Below are 20,102 nucleotides of genomic sequence, written 5' to 3'. Positions count from 1 at the left end.
CCCCACAGTCACCCCCAGCCCCACAGGGTGACCCTTTCCAGGCCTCTGACACCCACTCCTGTGTCCCTCCCACTCCCTCTGCACCAGCTGATCCTCACCCCCTCTGTCCTTGCACCCCTGGCACTATCCAGCTCCCCACAGGCTGTTTCATCCATGGAACCCTCACCCTAGCACCCCTCCCAAGGGCTTTGCTCCCATCCCACCATCACACTGACCCCCTTGATGGACACAGCTACCCCCACCTGCCCCTCCCTCCCCTGCTGCCCACCTGCTCTCAGTCTGTCCCTCCTCTCAGCCCCTCTACAGATGGGGGTGGGGTGGATATCTTTTTGTTATTCACTGTCTCCTTCAGGAAGCAGCTCTATGAAGGTGGGGTCTATCTGTTTGTACACAGCACCTAACACATGGCATATACCCTATAAATACTGGTGGAATGCAATGAATTAGTGACTCACAAGTGCTTCCAATAAAATAAACTCAAAGAAAAAATGAGGGGAATGGTCTTTTCACATTTTTGATAGCTGATGTTGTGAGACTCACTGAAGCAGGCAGTTTCCCAAGCCTGAGGCTTTGGAAGAGTCTGATGCTTAGTTTCTGTTGCTTTCCCAAGCCTGCTGCTGGGGGGAGTCTACCACTTTGATTCTGCTGAAGATGATGATACCGGAATTTTCAGGCCCAGTCTCCCAGCCAGGAAGGATCCCAGGCTGCAGGGGCAGCGCTGAGTCCCAGCCACTAGTCCCACAAAGCCGTAGCAGGAAGAAAAAGTTTATTGAGGAGAAAAAGAACAGAAATAAAGTGGGACTGTTACAGGGCAGGGAGAGGGGCAGCCCAGACCCTGCAAACCTACCTATTCTATACGGGTTTTCCATCCGCCGCATCATCACAAAACATATGAGACTTTAATGGGAAGGAACTTTAATACAATTAGGAAAAAATACAGGAAAGGCAAGGAATCTAGTTTCTAAATCAAGCACCCAAAGTTACCTGTCCCCTCGTGGGTAAAAGTCCATCCAAATGGGATTGGCCCAGAGCAAGGCCCCAAAGCCTGCCACAAGTCTAAAGCGTCTTCCAGTGGGGACCCACAGAAAAGGGTCAGTAACAACCATACAATCCCAGAAGGAAAAGAGCAAAATCAAAATCAAGATAAAAGCTGCCATTGTCACCTCCCCATGGGTCTCACCCACATCTGTGTCACCCAGTCCACGACCAAAAGGCAAGCGCAGTTTCTTCACTTGTCTCTCGGCTCTATGTGCCTCCTCCAGGTCTCCTCCTGGCTCCATCCTGCTTCCTTCCTTCCTCAGTCTCTTCTGCAGCTTCTTCTCTCCCTGCTCAGCTCCACCCTCCATTTGTGTGGGGCAGGGAACCTAGAACCTCCCCCTTTCCTGGGGACCACCCTGTTACAGGACTCCCAGGCCATGAAACCAAGCCAGGGAGGGGCAAGGAAGCCAAAGTGGAGTAGTGTCTCAGGGAATATAGACCTTCTTTCCCTCATTATTCTAAAGCTCCACCAGTCTCTTTGTGATTGATTAGTTCTTGGCTGTCTCACTTAATCTGCTACTGAGCGGGGGAGGGGTGGGGGATGGTGGGGGGGGGGATCTTTACATTCCTTATCTAACAGGTTTGTCTTTCCTCATTTGTTTCATCTTCCCCCTTGTTTGATAGATTTAGCTTTATGCCCCAGTCTCCCAGATGAGCAACCCTGCATTTTAGGGAAGAGAAAGTTAAACATCAGCTATTGAAGAAAAACAGGCTGATGCACACCAGTCTTAGTGGTGACCCCTTCTCTTCTCCCCCTTGCATAAATATCCCTGCACTCTGACAAAGGGGAGGACAGTGGTCCACCAGGCATGAGTCTGCTGACCTTCTAATTTGTCCACAAATTAAACCACTCTCCATTTCCCCAAACTCCACCCCCCTATATCACCTGAGGGAAACCAGGGCCAGTGTTAACAATGTTGTCCTTGGTCCTGGGATGTTTATTATTCCCAGTGGGATTAGTTACATTCCTCTTGCTACCTTATCTCTGAAGCCTTCCTTAATTCTCCCGAGGTCCCCACCTGCAATGTCCCTAAAACTGCCTAATTACCCTAACTTGCCCTTGGATTCAATGAGAAGTTTCTTCGTGTACTGCACTGCTTGTTCGTGGTGGTAGCCATGACACCTTTGAACCCCCTTCCCGAACAATCAAGAATGCTATGATGGATGGAATAGCAAGTTTCCTCATACAAACTGTGTAAAACCTTGCCATTCTTGTTTTGGGGTGCTCAACCCTTTGGGGAGCAATCCCACTGAGCCCGTCGGTGTGGCAATTAAATCTCTCTCTCTCTCTGACTCTCTGAGTGCCCTCTGATTTCTCTGAGAAATTGCCCTAAAACACCATAAACCCCACAGTGAGCAACTGTCATCCCTCCCCCTCATGTTACAGCTCAGTAACTGCTCTTTTGTTCCCCAAAGATTTATTTATTTATGCATACAAGAACTGGGGTACAGGCCAGAGGTGTGGGGGTGAGAGGATTCCCCAGAGACAGAGTGGGGAACAGAACAGACAGACTGACTGAAATACACTGTTGAGGGGAGCAGCGGGCTGGTGAGTCAGGAGAGGTCTGCTTCACCATGTGGAACACCTCCCTGGCTGGGGATTGAACTCATGCTGCAATGGCTGTGGATAGCTTACAGTGCTGAGTCCTAACCCCTTGAACCACCAGGGAGGCCCCTCAGTTACTGCTCTTAACTGTGTCATCACATGAGTAGTTGGGAGCACCCCCATCTTTCTAGAGTCAGGGCCCCCACACAGCCATCCTTCCTGAAGGAAGAGTTCCCAGAACACCTGGGACCACCCACCCAAGGGAGACACAGGAACTGGGGGGAACACACTCACCTTGGGAGCCCCCAGGGGGCAGCTGGAGGAGGATCAGCAGGGAGGGGAGGAGGCAGAACACAGAGTTGGGGCAGGAGCAGGGCACCATCTCCTCAGGGCTGGGGAGAGACAGGGCAGGAGGCAGTAAGGCCCAAACAGAGGAGTTGGACAGCCAGGAGCTCTGGGCTCAGCGGGGAGAGCAGGGCTCAGGGACCCCCATACGCAGGAGCAGGGCCCTTCCTGGTGACCCTTTAGGTCCAGAGACCAAGGACAGACCTGGCTCTCCTCAGGGCTTCTGACTAGAGACCATGAGGTTTATTAGCTTATCCCTTCCCCTCCCACTCCATGGAACCCACATCCCAGACCCTCTCTGCTCAGAGAACTTGGGCCCAGCACCTGGGCCTGGGATGCAAACTGCCCTCCCCTACCATCATCACACCTTGTCACTCACCAGGACAGAGGCCCAGATCCAGGCCCCCATGAAGGACAGGCCAGCAACTGCTTGTGGTCCTGTCCCCCTCAGTGTGAGCAGGTGTCCCTGAGAAGCCTCAGGACACACAACATTGTCCCCAAGGAGTCGGGGTCCCCCCATAGGCCCCTGTCCTCCTCTGCTTACTTGTTCAGCTCACCTGAAGGTCAGTCCCTCCCCAGCCCTGACCTGCCAGGGCCAAGGACAAGGTCCTGCCCCAAACACAGCAGGAGCCAGGTCAGATCCCACTGAGGGCTTCCTCCTCCTCTCCTGCTGGGAGCCATGCTACTCATGTCATCTGACAAAGGTCTAGGCATGGGGAAGTTTCCTGAAAAGTCAGGAATCTCGTTAGCTGACTCCTGCTAGATTCTCCTCATTTGTTTATGGCTAGTATCTACCATTGTTAAAATATGCATTTAAAAGTAAAGCTGCAAATGCTTTTTGATCAATTACTGAATAACCAATTTGATGGCAAATGGCACTGCATGATACAAATATTACATTTTTAATAAAATTAGTAGTTCTCTGCCAAAAGGCAGTAATTCAACATTTGGCCTTACATTAATAAGTGAAAAAACTTCTGTGAACAAGGCTGTAAACATCCCTTGCCCAAGTCTTTAATATGGATGTGTGGTCTTTTGAGGCAAGGGTTAATTGGAGAAGGAAATTCTCTTACTTTAAAGTTAAAGATAACGGTTGGGTGGCAGACACGAGCCATGCTCCAAGTATAAGAAAATTCCTAATAAGCCAGGAGGCGCCACAGCCAACTTCTGCAAAATTCTTCCTGTTTGTTTAGGGCTGATTCCCCTGGAGGTGACAATGGGTATGGTAGCTGTTGGAGTACACTTTCAAGAGTAAGTCAACAAAAATTTTGAGCTAATAACCAGACAGCACAAATAATGCACTTGGAAATAGTCAGTGTTACAACTACTGATATGTCACGTATTAACCATTCTGGGAACCAAAAGCTATAACCATCTCTGGCCCTGCCTCCCATGAAAAGTTTGTAGTTCTTTAAAACAACAATCAGCAATTTTACCAAAAAAGGAATTTTCCCTTGATCTTAAAGTTAGATATGGAAACTAGGCTGACTAAATAAGTAGAGGAGTAGTAAGTAGAAAATTCTTTTGTTAGATTAGAAATCCTCCCTTAGTTGAGAGCTGGGGCTAGGGAAGAGTCAGTGCTTCTTCCTTCCCCCAGGTAACTTCCTGCCCTTTGTTACACCTAGCCCTTAGACATAGAAATGTTAGTTGCAGTCACATTGTTTGAGGGAAAATGATGTCCTAAATCTAATTCCATACAGGCTTTGTGGACTCCACCCCCACCCTAAGCCAAAGCCAAAGACACTGGGAAATCCAAATCCCTTCACCACCAAAAGGAAGGTGGCTGGGGCTTGAGGGTGGGGTTAAGCAGCCAGGTTGGTATAAAGCCAGACACATGGGCTTTGGATGGATGCCCCATTTTGGCTCTCCGCCAGCTCGCAGCATCTGGCCAGCTCTGAGAGTGCCTTTGGGTTTCCAGGTCGTCAAAATGGGTAGGAGGCATTAAAGACTTTATTTCCCTATTTTCTCCCTGAGTTGTACATTTTCTTCTTTCCTTTTCCCTTGTAAATAAACCTTTTATTAACCTTTTGTGTGTGCCTGGAGTGGAGTATTAATAAGTCCCTTTTAAGCGCGCAGGTGAGGACCCACAGCCAGGCAACCCGTTCAATATTGGGGCTGCCCTATAACAGCTTGGCGCCCAACATGGTTTCCAAGCTTCACCCGTGGTTGACCAGCCCAAAGTAATTTTTCTTGTGTTGGTCACCATAAAACACACTAGGTCTGCAGGACTCGCAGTGAAAATCTTTGTTTCACATCTTGAAAAGTCTGTTTATTTTTTCCCCACGCATACGGCTCTTGTGGGCGTGGTTTTGACCCAAACGTGGCCTTAACCATGAACCTCAGCGATTTTATCCCTAACTTGAGTTCTTTCAGTTTTTTTCCAGCCTTGAATTTAAGTAGCCCTTTTCTGTTTAATATTACCACCAGTTTGATAAGTGTAAATAATTGGATTAAACCTAGTGTATGGCACATGATTTTACTTCTGTATATATATATGGGTAGTTTACAAGCCATCCCTTTGCATTCTGTGCTTCTGGGTGTTTTTTTGGTAACGTGCATAGGCGCCATTTGGTACATTCTTGTTTTTATGAGAAATAGAGGTTCTACTTCACATATTGAGAATGTGCTTCAATAAATTCAAGCTCTTAACTTAGCTATGCAACAACAAAATCAGACTTTTGAGTCAGCTTTTCAAAGCATGCAGGATCAAGTGCAACAACAAAATCAGGCTTTTGATTTAACTATTGAGAGTGTGAGGGATGAAAATTGTAACATTTTTGAGTCAGCTTTTAAAAGTATGCAGGACAAGATACAGGCCGCCCTCCATAAATTGGATATGGCAGAGGTGAAGGCTAGGCTAATGGCGCAGAGAAGAGATAAACCTTCTCCTTCCTGTGAGGACTGCAGAAGGGTGGAGTTAGAAGAGGAGGAGGAGGAGTATCATTTGCTAAATACCTTAAACATATCGGGACAAAGGCCTTCTCCACGTGAAAAGGCCCCTCCTGTGCAGACTCCTAAGGCTTCAGGACAAAGGCCTTTGCCACGTGACCAGGGCCCTCCAGAGGCCACTTCCACGCAGAGTCCTGAGGCTTCACAACCTCCATTGCCCTCCTGGGAGGAAACTACAATGGTGTCTCCTCCCCACACTAAAAGTGGCACCCATTTTGGCAGGAAGGATCGCCCTAAGGCAGGACAGTTTCCTCTTTGCCTGTTGCCGATGGGTGGCTTGAATGAACAGGGGCGACCTGCTGGGTACTTTTGAGTGCACCATCCTTTTAGCACTGGCGACTTCCTAAATTGGAGGAGCTCTGTTCCCCCATACCGCCAGGCTCCTAAGATGATGGCAAACTTGTTTGCCTCCATCTTCGTCTCCCACCGCCCTAACTGGGTAGATATACAGTCAATGTTACATACATTACTGGGTCTAGATGAGCGGGATATGGTAGTCGGGGAAGCCAGGGAGGAGGCTGACCGTCTCCGCCAACAAGATAGCCAATCTCCAGAGCCAGAGATTGCTGTCCCAGAGGAAGATCCTGGATGGGACCCCAAGGGTGGATGAATGGCGAAGTTAGATCTGTATAAAAAATGTTTATTGGTAGGACTGGAGCAGGGAATCCCCCCAAAAAAAATTTTTAACAAAATATTGGAACTTACACAAGGGGCTAATGAGGATCCATCAGAGTTCCTTGAGAGGTTTATTCAGATGTATACAAACCACATGGATATAAATTCAGATGCCCCAGAAAATGCTCGTTTGATCACTATGGCATTCATCACAAATAGTGCTCCAGATATAAGGAGAAAGTTAACAAAGGTAGATGGTGTCACAGAGATGAGTCCATCCCAGGTAGTGGACTTAGCATTTAAGGTTTATAATAATAGAGAGGACAAGAGAGAGGACAGGAGACCAAAACCTGTGACCGTTTTCGTACAAAGAGAGCACAGGACAGGGTTTCGGGGAAACAGTAATGGACAGAGACGTGAAGCCCTAGGAAGAAATCAGTGTGCTTTCTGTAGGGAAGAGGGACTTTGGAAGTACAGTTTTTCCAGGTTACAGGAAAGCGGCAGATGCAGTAATTACAGAAGGCAGGATAGAAGACTGAGGACACCATGAAAGGATGATACACGTTGGGGTTACAGGAGGGAATATAGGAGGAGTACACAGAACCAGGAACCAAGGAGAGAGGAAAGAAGACATGTTAGCACAGAGTAGAGGCTCTGATGATGATAGGGAATACAGACGGAGAAGGAATTGAGAGCCCAGCACAGAGGACAGGAGACCAGTGATAGCACAGGATAGGGTCTCAGGTGAAGATAGGCGAGAATATAGACAGAGTAGAAGGAATCTGGAGCCTAGTGTGGAGGAAAGGAGACAAATGATAGTTCATGGAGAAGGTTCAGATGAAGAATCGGGGTGCCCAGGGGCTCCATTAGATCTTAAGCCCATTAAAATAACCCCCTCGGAGCCCTGGGTAACCTTCGCTGTGGGGGATCGTCTGATTGATTTCTTGGTGGACACTGGAGCAACATATTGAGTTTTAAATTTGAAATTAACTAAAGTGAGCAAGGAGACCACAGCAGTCACTGGGATTATGGGGAAGTCATAACAGAAACCCTCCCTACGACCTTTGGAGTGCCGGGTAGGCACCACACAGCTTCAGCACAGCTTGCTCTACATGGAAGAGTGTCCAATCCCTCTCCTTGGTCGTGATGTTTTAAGTAAGCTCAATGCACGAATTATATTCTCACCCAAAAATCAGAGGCTTCACCTACAGTTTCCTCCAGAACATGTTCTGCGGTTCCAGATGTTGCTTACTCAAGATGCTCCACCAAAGGTGAAATTTTACCTCCAGAAATTGTTGAAAAGTAAATGGGTATGGGCTGATGGAACCCCAGGACGTGCGAAAAATGCAGAGCCTGTAAAGATAGAAGTGATAGAGGGGAGCAAAACCCCAAGAAGGAAACAATACCCCTTAAAGGAGGAGGCATTGAGGGGAATTGAGCCAGTCTTGAAAAGGTTCCTTCAATCTGGACTCATTCGGCCCTGCTGCTCACCATAAAACACTCCGATTCTGCCAGTGAAGAAACCCCATACAGGCGAGTACCATTTTGTCCAAGATTTAAGGGCTACTAATAATATTGTTCAGGATTTACATCCCACTGTGCCTAATCAGCACACCCTATTAACTGCCATACATGGTGACTTTGGGTGGTTTTCGGTATTAGACCTGAAGGATGCCTTTTTCTGTATCCCAATACATGTCCAGGTTCAACTGCTTTTTGCCTTTGAGTGGCAGGACCCTAAGTCCAAGGGCACTCTCCAGTATTGCTGGACTGTGCTTCCACAGGGATTAAAGAACTCCCCCACGATTTTTGGGGAAATACTGGCCAGGGATCTCAGGAAGGTTCAACTGAACCGGGGTGTCTTATTGCAATATGTAGATGATTTATTGATTGCAAGTCCAGACTACGAATCTTGTCTAGAAAATACCATAGTGGTACTGAACCACCTGGCAGAATGTGGCTACAAGGTGTCACCTAACAAGGCACAGATATGCAAACAAACTGTGACATATTTGGGGTTTGAAATTAAGAAAGACAGACGAAGCCTGATGACAGAAAGAAAACAGGTAATTTCAGCCCTTAGAGTCCCCAGTACCCGGCGACAGTTGCACGGAATTTTGGGTATGGCTGGGTTTTGTAGGATTTGGATTCCTAATTTTGGACTAATAGCAAAACCCTTACATGATGCTCTCAAAGGCCTGGACTATGAACCTTTGTCTTGGACTCCAGAATGTCAAAAGGCTTTTGATGAAATAAAAGTAAAGTTGATCTCAGCACCAGCATTAGGGCTTCCAGATCGTAGGAAGGCATTCAGACTTCATGTACATGAGAGACAGGGGGTTGGTCTAGGAGTGCTGATCCAATTGTTGGGGCCAGAAATGCAGCCCGTTGCATATCTGTCCAACAATTGGACCACACCACTAAGGGACGATATCCATGTTTGCGTGCTGTGGCTGTCACTTGTGACCTCCTACATGAGGCAGAGAAGTTTACATTGGGTCAGCCCATCACCGTGTGTGTGCCACATCAGGTCTTGACATTGCTGGAACAGAAGGGTGGACTTTGGTTAACTGCTGGGCAAATGGGAAAATATCAAGCAGCCCTGGTGGACAATCCTAATGTGAAACTGCAGGTTTCTAATTCCCTGAATCCTGCCACACTGCTTCCAAGCATTGCAGATGGATCTGAGGATGACACTTTAATCCATAATTGTTTAGAAACCATAGACACAGTGTATGCCAGCCGACCAGATCTAACTGACCAGCCTCTGCCGGATCCAGAGTGGGAGCTATTTACAGATGGCAGCAACTTCATGGATTAAGGCCGTCGATGTGCTGGATATGCAGTGGTGATGCTCCAGAACACTGTGGAAGCCAAGGCTCTTCCAGCAGGTACATCAGTGCAGAAAGCCGAATTAATAGCCCTGACCCATGCCTTGGAACTCTCAAAAGGTAAAAGAGTCAATATATTTACTGACTCAAAATACTCTTTTATGATTCTCCATATGCATGGGGCCATTTGGAAGGAGCGGCGACTTCTTACCTCTGGTAACAAGGACGTCAAACACCCATTAGAAATCCTGGCCCTGTTAAAGGCAGTAGCTTTATCATCATCTGGGGGTCTGACATGGCAAAGGGCAACAGGGCAGCTGATCGGTGGGACCTGACTCAGTATGCTCCTGAATACACAGATCAGGATTAGGATGAGTAGCGCTTAGTTTGACCCCAGCTCTACTTGGAGAGTAAACTCCCATGGGATGATACTCCTCCCGAAGGCCCTGGTATATCCGGTGCTAAAAAGTCTTCAGGAAGGATCTCACTATGGGAGAGATGCCTTATTAGAAACGGTGCACCCATATTTGAAGGGACCATATTTGCATAGAATAGCACAACGTATCACCCGAGGTTGTCAACTATGTGCCAGAAATAACCCCAAGACTGACTCCCACCCTAAAGCCATTGAGGTTCAATATCGAGGCAAGTGCCCTTTTGAGGACTGGCAGGTGGACTTTACACAAATGCCTAGAACGACAGGCAACTTCAAATACCTATTGGTTTTTGTGGACACGTTCTCGGGATGGGTGGAAGCATTTCCCACAAAGACAGAAAAAGCTTCCGAGGTTGCAAAACAGCTACTGAAGGAGATAATCCCTCACTTTGGGTTGCTGGACTCTATCCAGAGTGATAATGGGCCGGCCTTTTTCTCTGACGTTACTCATGCAGTAAGCAGTGCGTTACAGATCAACTGGAAATTGCATGCTGCATGGAGACCGCAGTCTTTTGGACAAACGGAGAAAATAAACCACACCTTAAAGAAAACCTTGACAAAACTGTGCCAAGAAACATAGCGTTGGGAGGTAATATCCCGTGCCCTCCTCCAGATATGAGTGGCACGTAGAAGTGGGCTACAATTAAGCCCCTTTGAGATTGTGTTTGGAAGACCCTTCCAGGCCTCAGTTCTGAAAGCCAGTCCAGAAATAGCACAAGATTGCCGGATCACACAATATGTGAAACACATCCAGGAGGTTCTGGCAGTAATTCACAACTTTGCAACCTTGAGGATCTCTATGCCTCCTGATCAACCATTGCATCCCTTCAAACCTGGAGATCAGGTCTTACTGAAGACCTCACAGAGTGGGGATGCCCAAAAACAGCTGTCAGAAAAATGGACTGGTCCATATGATGTTTTGCTAAGCACATATACTTATCTGAAACTTGCAGGCATAAAACCCTGGGTACATCATTCCAGAGTTAAGAAAGCGCCAGAAGGAACTGACCCAGAGACAACGTCCCACTGGTCTTGTGAACCCATTGAGGACTTGAGATATTTGTTTAAGAAACAGAAAAAAAAAATCTTGAATGTTACTGACTTCTTTTCCAGTGATTGTTGCAGGATACCCAAGGACTCATTTTTTTTCTGAAGAAACCCTGAGAAAAAAAAAACTAACATGCTCTAACCAATCTACTTCCTTTGAAAGTTTAGGAGACGTGAAATAACATCTAGGATCATGCATATGCTGGTAGTATTTTTTTTTTTTTTTACATAGAAAGGTTTTCAATCTTGATTTTGTTATTTCCTATCAATTTTTTTTTTAACATTGAGGTTTTTTTCTCTGCTTTTTTTTTTTGTTGTTGTTACTTTAGCCTGTGAGTGAAACTGCAGTTCTGTGAGATATCCCACCTGTGATAAATGGTAACTAAAGAGCTCTTTGTGTCTATATGTTGTCTGTCTGTATGTCCTTGTGTCTAACTGTCTTGGCCTCCAGTGACTGACAAATTGGCATACATGGTGCCCATATACATTGAAAAAAAAAAAAGAGTCTCCAGTTATGAGAAAAACTGCAGGTTATGGTTTGATTGTCAACATTGTGCTAATGAACTAAGCCGGTGCCTTCATAGAGATTGAATATTGTCGTTTCTGTTATTTTTCTGATATTTATGGCAAAGCTTCCCAGAAATCTAAATTCAAGTACAAATTTGGTAGCCTATCATTTGGCTGATGCAAGGAAATTTTGTGGAACCTCAGTAGAGCTCCTGCGACACTCCACAAATTTACTCCCTTTCCTCCTGGGAAGGCATTAGATGAATTTGTTCTATTTGGCTTTTACCTAACGAAGTAAAACTGGAAGGGAAGCATTGTCACTTGGGAAAATGGTAACATTTTGGCATGTACAGAAATGTTAACAGTGGTTTTCTAAAATGTGTATAAAAACCTCTCAGTACCTGCTATGTATGTAAATTGTCAATGGTGATTGTCACCTTGTCATATTGTATACTTCAATTGTTTAATATCTACAGAAATTGTTTCTAGAAATATAGGGAGAAAAGGTCTCAACAAATTCCTATTGATGGAACTGTTGAGAGTAAAAACTTTCCTACAAAGGACTGAATAGACCTGGAAATACACCTGACATTTACTATGTTTTCTTTAACATAATACTGGTATTTTTTTATGCATTTTGTCCTGAATCCACAAAGTTTTGTTTGGTTTTGTTTGGTTTTGTTTTGTTTTGAGTAACCAGGATCTTCAGCAAGGTTGCAATTTTTTTTTTCAGCAAAGCTAACTTGTCACATTTTCTCTCCCCTTGATACCTACCAACACAGCACACAAATAGTGGGAGTAATTTTTTTGCTACTTATCTCAGAGTCTGTTTTTGCATAACTTCCATAGGGATTTTGTCTGCTTAAACAAAAAAAAATTGGACATGAGTTTGATTGTGTGGCTTTGCATGGAGTTCTTCCAGAAAGTTGAAAAAGAGCTGAACCAAGAAGAGGAGAACCTGTTTGCTTTGTTTGTAGGGTTCCAGAGACCTCTAAAGAAGGTGAGGAAGCTTGCCTCCATTGGCAGGACTGGACAACCCGGCCAACAAAAGAGCCCTGGTACCCTCGAGAAGAGGAAAGCCCAGGTGGAGTCTGATGAGACCAACTTTGTTCCTGAAGCCTACATTGACCGGATGCCAACGGTTCGCTCTGATCCTATATGGAGTATTCCAACAAAGCCAGCAAAAAAATTGCTGTTAGTTATTTCTGCCCTGTGATTTTATGCAAAAATAGGAAAAATGGTTTAAAAGTAGATTTAGTTTGCAAACTTTTGCTATGCTGTTAAAAGTTTGGGATCAAGGTTGAGAAAATTTGTGTTTTTGCATTAGTTGAACCATTTTAAGATTTTTTTTCCCTGTGATTTTGACACATCTACTGTTTTGTTTGGGCTAATGCCTCCAGATTTTTTTTTTTTTTTTGACTTAAACTGATGAACTGTTTTTCCAGGAATAGAGGACTTTTGCTTTCCACAATGGACAAATACCTGGAGGGACTGGTTTTCTTTCACACTGGAACCTGGTAAAACAATGTTCATCTGAGATTGCATCCCAACACCCATATATTCACTCTTCATCACCATGGAAATGGTGGCAAAAAGTGAAAGGGGAGAATTGTTAGGGGGAAAAGGATGTCCTAAAGCTAATTCCATACAGGCTTTGTGGACTCCACCCCCACTCTAGGCCAAAGCCAAAGACACTGGGAACTCCAAATCCCATCACCACCAAAGGGAATGTGGCTGGGACCTGAGGGTGGGGTTAAGCAGCCAGGTTGGTATAAAGCCAGACACGTGGGCTTTGGATGTGTCCCCCATTTTGGCTCTCTGCCAGCTAGCAGCATCCGGCCAGCTCTGAGAGTGCCTTTGGGTTTCCAGGTCGGCGGATTGGGTAGGATGCATTAAAGACTTTATTTCCCTATTTTCTCCCTGAGTTGTACATTTTCCTTCTTTCCTTTTCCCTTGTAAATAAACCTTTTATTAACCTTGTGTGTGTGTCTGTGGTGGAGTATTTATAAGTCCCTTTTAAGCGCGCGGGTGAGGACCCACAGCCAGGCAACCCGTTCAATATCGGGGCTGCCCTATAACAACATAAGTTTTTGCTAGTAATAAAATGACTGGTTGTTTAAGGTAAATGACTACTCTAGGGCCTCCCCGGTGGCACAGCGGTTGAGCGCTGGGTTGCGAAGCTGCCTGCAGCCTCTGCAGCGCCGGTTCGATCCCCGGCTGCTCCCCAACCACCGGAGGAGGGTCCCACATGGCGCGCAGACCTCTCCTGCCGCCCGTTGCTCCCCTCAGCAGTGTACTTCAGTCACTCTGCCTGCTCTGCTCCCCGCTCTGGCTCTGGTGAATTCTCCCACCCTCCCGTGCTTCTGACTGTACCCAGTGCTTGTATAAATAAATAAAAAATAAATAAATCTTTAAAAAAAATAAAAAAATAAATGACTACTCTAAGAACACTTTTGTTTAGCAACTGTGCCTTCTTTAAATCAAAAAATAATAAATGTAACAACCTCTGCAGGTGGGCAAATAGACCCTTGACTGCTCTTGAGAAAGATGTGATGACTGTTATCTTCCTACCTTAATGCATATGCTTATGCACTCTCACAGTTTGTTTGAAATGTATAAATAAAGATCTGTTGAGACCCTCAGCAGGATGAAGCCTGCACCCTGATCAAGTGTTTGCATCTCCTCAATTTTCCCTCCCCCTCATTCTCTACAATTGCTCTGACACCATCCCATCCTTCAGGAACCCCTGACACTCAGGCTGCTGCGGCTGGCTCACAGCACTCTCCAGCTCTGGGGGGGATTCCTGCCTCTGGGTGAGGGACCCGGTGGGACAGTACAGCAGGGAAAGGAAAGTGAGTCCAGACCAGAGAAAACATCCACTGGCTGGGAATTGGAGGAAAGCAGGTGGGTCCTGGGAGGGCAGATTCTGGGGACTGATTATGAGTCCTCTCTAGACTGAGTTACTCTCTGTGTGACCATCTTGTTCAAGTTCCTTAACCTTTCTGCCTCAGTTTCCTCATCTGCAAAATGGAGATAGTAACAGCATCTTCCTTCCCAAGGCTGGAAAAAGAATCACATGAAGTTGTATTGGAAGAGTCACTAATGTCATTAGAACAGGGTCTGCCCCAGTGAGTGTTACAGACACATTGTTGAAATAAGTGAAGTACAGCCCTCAGTGAGGTTGTGCTGGGTCTTCTTAGAGCTGCACCATTTCCAGGGCCACCTCCCACCCCACTCCAGCCCCATCACACCCAAAGCTACATCCTTAACAGCCAGCTGCTTCCCACTTTCTTCTTGGAAGACAGCTGTCTTCAAAACGAACATACCTGTTTTGAAAGGGGGAGACTTCTAGAGCATCTCTTGAAGTTTGAGAGGTTTCAGTGTTTCCAGCAGATCCCAAATTTTCCTGCAGAGTTTGAACCAGCAGTTAGCTGCTCAGGAGCCAGACTGGGAGCCAAGAGGTTCTCAAAGCTGAGAGAAGGTGGTTCCAAGGAGAGCAGAGAAACAGAACCTCTCTTGGGTTGAGGGGTGTCTGTAGAGACCAGCCCTGGGGCCCTAACAAAGCTCTCCCAGTCCAAGGAGTCACCCTTCTCAGATTATTTCCACCACTTGAAAGTGAAAGCTAAAATGCAATCCCAGCATACTCTACCCCTGCCCTCTGGACAGTGCATCCTGGTTATCAGCAGGGAAACAGAATCAGAGGAGCCAGAAGAGGGGAAGAGCAGGCACCCGGACATCCCTGCAGACGCAGGAGGTGTGCCCACCCAGCACCCACTGTTTAGCACCCACCACTCTCCAGGCTGCTTGGCTCCCAGACCAAGAACTAGGGGTGAGTGTGGGGCACAGTCAAGACTGAAATGAGCCCCGTGTAGGGCTCTGCCTGTGCCCGATGGTGACCACCCCAGTGACCACATGGCAGCTGTCACCCCATGTGGCAGGGCCTGTGAGGAGCCCCCAAGGGAGCCATTTTTCTCCTCCTCACAACAGCTGACCCAGGAGCCCCCACACCCTGGACATCAGGAGTCAGCACTGGGCACCAGGAGCTGCCAGGACCTGGTCCTGCCCACACTGCGTGGACAGGGCCTGTGGCTTGTTCAGATGTTAATGTCACCCAAGACCTGGTCACAGTGACAAGACCCTGTCCCTCCAGGACACAGGGTCACCAGGAAGGTCCAATTCTATGTCCCCAAGGAAACCAGGGAGCCTGGACCTCGCCTCCCCCTTCACTTCCTGTGGTTTCCCCTTCTCAGTGAAGGGCATCTGTGTCCCCCCAGTTATCTCTGCCAGAGACTCCAGGGTCATCTTCACAGTCCACTCCCCCAACCAGTCTATTTAAAACTGTCCAATGAATTCAAGATATTTCTCAATCCATGACCCCAGACAGTACCTGTTCTTAAGCCACACTCATCCCTCACCTGGCCCAAGAACCTCAAGTGACCACCCGCCCCACCTCCAGCCTCACATCCTCAGGTTCATTTCCTTCCAAGGCCCTGACCCTCTCCAGTCAGCTCGTGTTAACCCTCTGTCTCATCCCTTCAAGGGATCCCTCTGCTAAAGGAGGGGGTCCCAGGTCTCCCCCTCCCTCTCTGACCCCCTCCCTTGCTCTCCTTCCCAAGGCTGGAATAAGAATTACATGATGTTGTAGTGAAAGAGTCACTAATGTAATTAGAACAGGGTCTGCCCCAGTGAGTGTTACAGACACATTGTTGGAATAAACGAAGGACACCCCTCAGTGAGGTTGTGCTGGGTCTTCTTAGGCGGTACCATTTCCAGTGCCACCTCCAACCCCACTCCGGCCCCATCACATTCTCAACTCCCTCCTTATAGTCAACTGCTCCCCACTTTCCTCTTCTTGGGAGACAGCTGTTTTCAAAACTAACATACCTGCTTTGAAAGGGGGAGACTTCTAGAGCATGTCTTGAAGCTTTGTAAGTTTCAGGGTTTTCAGCAGACCCCAAAATATTCCTGCAGAGATTGAAGAATTTTTTTTTTTTCCATTTCAGAGGCATGGAGTAGGGCATGTCTGTAGGCACTACATATTGAAAACTAATTCTCAAAGCCTCACATCTAATCTTAACCCTTTTAAGGAAAATATTGATATAATGTTTGATGAAATCTCAAGATAGAGCCAGTTGCTGGTTTGTCAAAGGAAACTGTGAGAGCGACACCTAGTGGATTTATGGACTCTTCACACAAAGAGGGGCTGGGGCGGGGGAGGAGAGGGAGCATTTCCTCCTGTGTGCTGCTCTACACCGCCCCACCACAGGAATTTGCCATGATCAAATGGACCCCTATATTGATGTTGGAAGGTCTTTTTCTCCCTCCACCAAAACACCCATGTGCACGCTTCACCCCCTCTATTCTTGAAATGTTCAAGAATATTTAGTGCCCATAGTTTATCATAGTTTTATTTTTATTATTTTTATTATTTTTTTTCAAATTTGCTTTTTTATTTCTTTTCTTTTTTTTTTTAAATTTGTTTTTTTTATTTCTTTTCTTTTTTTTTTAAGATTTATTTATTTATTTACTTATACAAGCACTGGGTACAGTCAGAAGTGCGGGAGGGTGAGAGAATTCACCAGAGCCAGAGCGGGGAGCAGAGCAGGCAGACTGACGAAGTACACTGCTGAGGGGAGCAACGGGCGGCAGGAGAGGTCTGCGCGCCATGTGGGACCCTCCTCCCGTGGCCGGGGAGCAGCTGGGGATTGAACCGGCTCTGCAGAGGCTGCGGGCAGCTTCGCAACCCAGCGCTCAACCGCTGCGCCACTGGGGAGGCCCAGTTTATCAAAGTTTTAAAATTTGACATCACCTAACTACAGGACACTAGGAAATGTGCTTCATGAACAATGGTTCATGAGCACCAAACAGTGGGATACCAGTCAGCCATTAAGAATGGTCCATATGATCCAGCAATTCCACTCCTAGGTATTTACCCAAAGGACACAGAAACAATAATTCAAAAGGGCACCTGCACCCCCATGTTTACTGCAGCACTATTTACAATAGGTAAGCTATGGAAACAACCCAAATGCCCAAAAACAGATGACTGGATCAAGAAAATGTGGTATATATACACAATGGAATATTACTCAGCAATCAAAAAAAGATCAACTCATACAATTTGCAGCAACATCGATGGAGCTGGAAGGGATCATGCTCAGCGAAATAAGCCAAAAAGAAAAGAAAAATACCAGATGGTCTCACTCATAGCAGAAATTTAGGAAACCTAAATAAGGGACCAGGAAAAAAGACTAATTATAATAGAGTAAAAATCAAAATCAACAAGCAACTATAAACCAGAGACACATTGGGGTGGGGGAGGGCAGTAGGGATTAGGATCAAAATAAGGGGGTGGGTGGGAATTGTATGGGGACTATAACCAAGATGAAAATGCATACATTGTACAAAAATGAAAAATTATGTAAAAAAATATAAAATTAAATAAAATTTTTGAAAATGAATGGTCTTGGGGGCCCTCCCTGGTGGCACAGGGGTTAAAGTCTCAGTGCTGTCAAGCTAAGACCAGCCAGTGCTCTCTGGCTACTCCCCTCAGCAGTGTATTTCAATAGGTCTGCCTATTGTGTTCCCCACTGTGTCTCTGGTGAATCCTCGCACCTCTGGCCTATACCCCAGTTCCTGTATGCATAAATAAAATAAATCTTAAAAAAAAAATGGTATTGGCTCACATGTCTCCTAGGGTGACACACTGAGGACATGACATCATTTCTGTGGTTTTCCTGCCAAGAAAGTACATAAACTAAAGAAATATTAGATATACCTAAATTTAAGAATGGATACAAAATAACTAATCTGGATTCTTTAAAAATGTCAATATAAGGGCCTCCCTGGTGGCACAAGGGGTTAAGATGCAGCACTATGAAGCAATCCGAAGCCATGAGTTCAATCCCCTGCCAGGGAGGTGACCCACATGGCACAGCAGACCTCTCTTCACTCACTCACTGCTCCCCTCAGCAGTGTATTTCAGTAGATCTGCCTGTTCTGCTCCCACTCTGTCTCTGGTGAATCCTCTTACCTCCCACATCTCTGGCCTATACCCCAGTTCTTGTATGCATAAATAAATAATTTTTTTTTAAAGTCAATATAATGAAAGACAAAGTAAGTCAAAGGTGCTTATCAAAGGAGCTTGAAAAGACACCAATAAATGCAGTCATAGATTCTGAATTAACTCCTGAAAAACTTATCAAAAAGGACATTGTGGGCTATTAGCAAATTCTGAATATGGACTATAGAGAGTAGTGCTGTATCTATCTAAGTTTCCTGAAATGATGATTGCACGATGGTTATGTAAAAGACTGTTCTCATTCTTAAGAAACTCACACCAATGAATAAGGGACATCCATGAATAAGAACATCTTGTGCGAACTTTCAAATGGCTCCACAAAAAAAGAAGGTGCATTTAAAGAAATAATGATCTTTAAAAAATGGAGTCAGATGGAATCAATGGGTGACCCCAGTGAAAGATATCAAGAATTATTTAATATTCTCCCTTTTCTGTGTGTTTAAAATTATCTAAAATTTTGGGCCTCCCTGGTGGGCAAGGGGTTAAGATGCAACCTATGAAGCTATCTGCAACCATGCAGCACAAGTTTTATCCCCAGCCAGGGAGCTACCCACATGGTGCAGCAGACCTCTCCAGTCTTGCCCGCTGCTCCCCTCAGCAGTGTATTTCAGCCAATTCACATGTTCTGCTCCCCACTCTGTCTCTGATGAATCCTCTCACCTCCCACACCTCTGACCTGTACCCCAGTTCTTGTATGTGTAAATAAATAAATCTTTTAAAAAAATCATCTAAAATTGTATTATTAAGTTTCGGTTTATATGAGTCAAAATATAAGGCTTAAAAAGAAGAATGAGGCTGGCAAAGTATATCCATCAACCAGAAAGACACCTGGACCCCTTGGTGCCTCGTGGGGGGCTGAGGCTGCTCTCCTCGGGCTACTGGACACTCAGTCCTCTGTGCTGCTGGAGGAGCTAGGGTCTGGCTGACCCCTTGCTGTCCCATGTTGACTGGCCAAGGTGGGATGAGTCAGAGCAATGAATCCCCTGCAGCCCCTGGACACTGCCGAGGAGGGAGGGAGACACTGGTGGGGGAGGGGAGCAGCCACCTAAGCAAATGCAGCGTTTGCGTGAAAATCCTGAACACAAAATTTTGTGCTGTCAATGTTCATTTATCCTTGACCTCCCCCCCCACAAAAAAAAAAAAAAACAGCCCAGCATCTTGCGTATTCCCCTAAAAGAGAAAACTAAGTTCCCCACGAGGGTGAAAGTAAGGTTCAAAAGTCTCCTGAGTTCCCTCTGCCAAGGTTAGTGGTTTCCACTTAAGGCAAGTTGCAGATTCTGAGATGACTCTGTCCTGACCTCACAAAACAATCATCCTCTCCTGGAAGAGGAAAAGGGGATCTCTCACCCCCTACACACACCTCTGTTCCCAGGTCCTGATGCTCCGAAGCACAGGGAGGCCACCTTGCAACCCCCTCTCTAGAAAGAAGGGACATGAAGAGGCAGAAGGGCTGTATTGCCCCCCAGGACCCCACCAGCCAGTCTCCTCTCCTAACATCTGCCCTGCAACCACACAATCCTCCTTCACCCCCACCTCCCCTGGGGTTGTCAGGGACAGAAGGCCCCTCCCTTATCCCCACAAGTTCCTCCCCCATCACTAGGGTGTCCAGGACATTGTGTGACTCAAGAATCAGCTCAGACGTGAGGCTTGGAGCCCAGCAGGAGGAGGAAGGGCCTGGAAGCAGAGGTGGCAGCTCAGTGCGGGTCC

Source organism: Talpa europaea (assembly GCF_964194135.1).
Source record: "Talpa europaea genome assembly, chromosome: 2".
Taxonomy (NCBI): domain Eukaryota; kingdom Metazoa; phylum Chordata; class Mammalia; order Eulipotyphla; family Talpidae; genus Talpa; species Talpa europaea.
The sequence above is the reverse complement of the archived record's forward strand: the minus strand, read 5'-3'. Positions refer to the sequence as shown.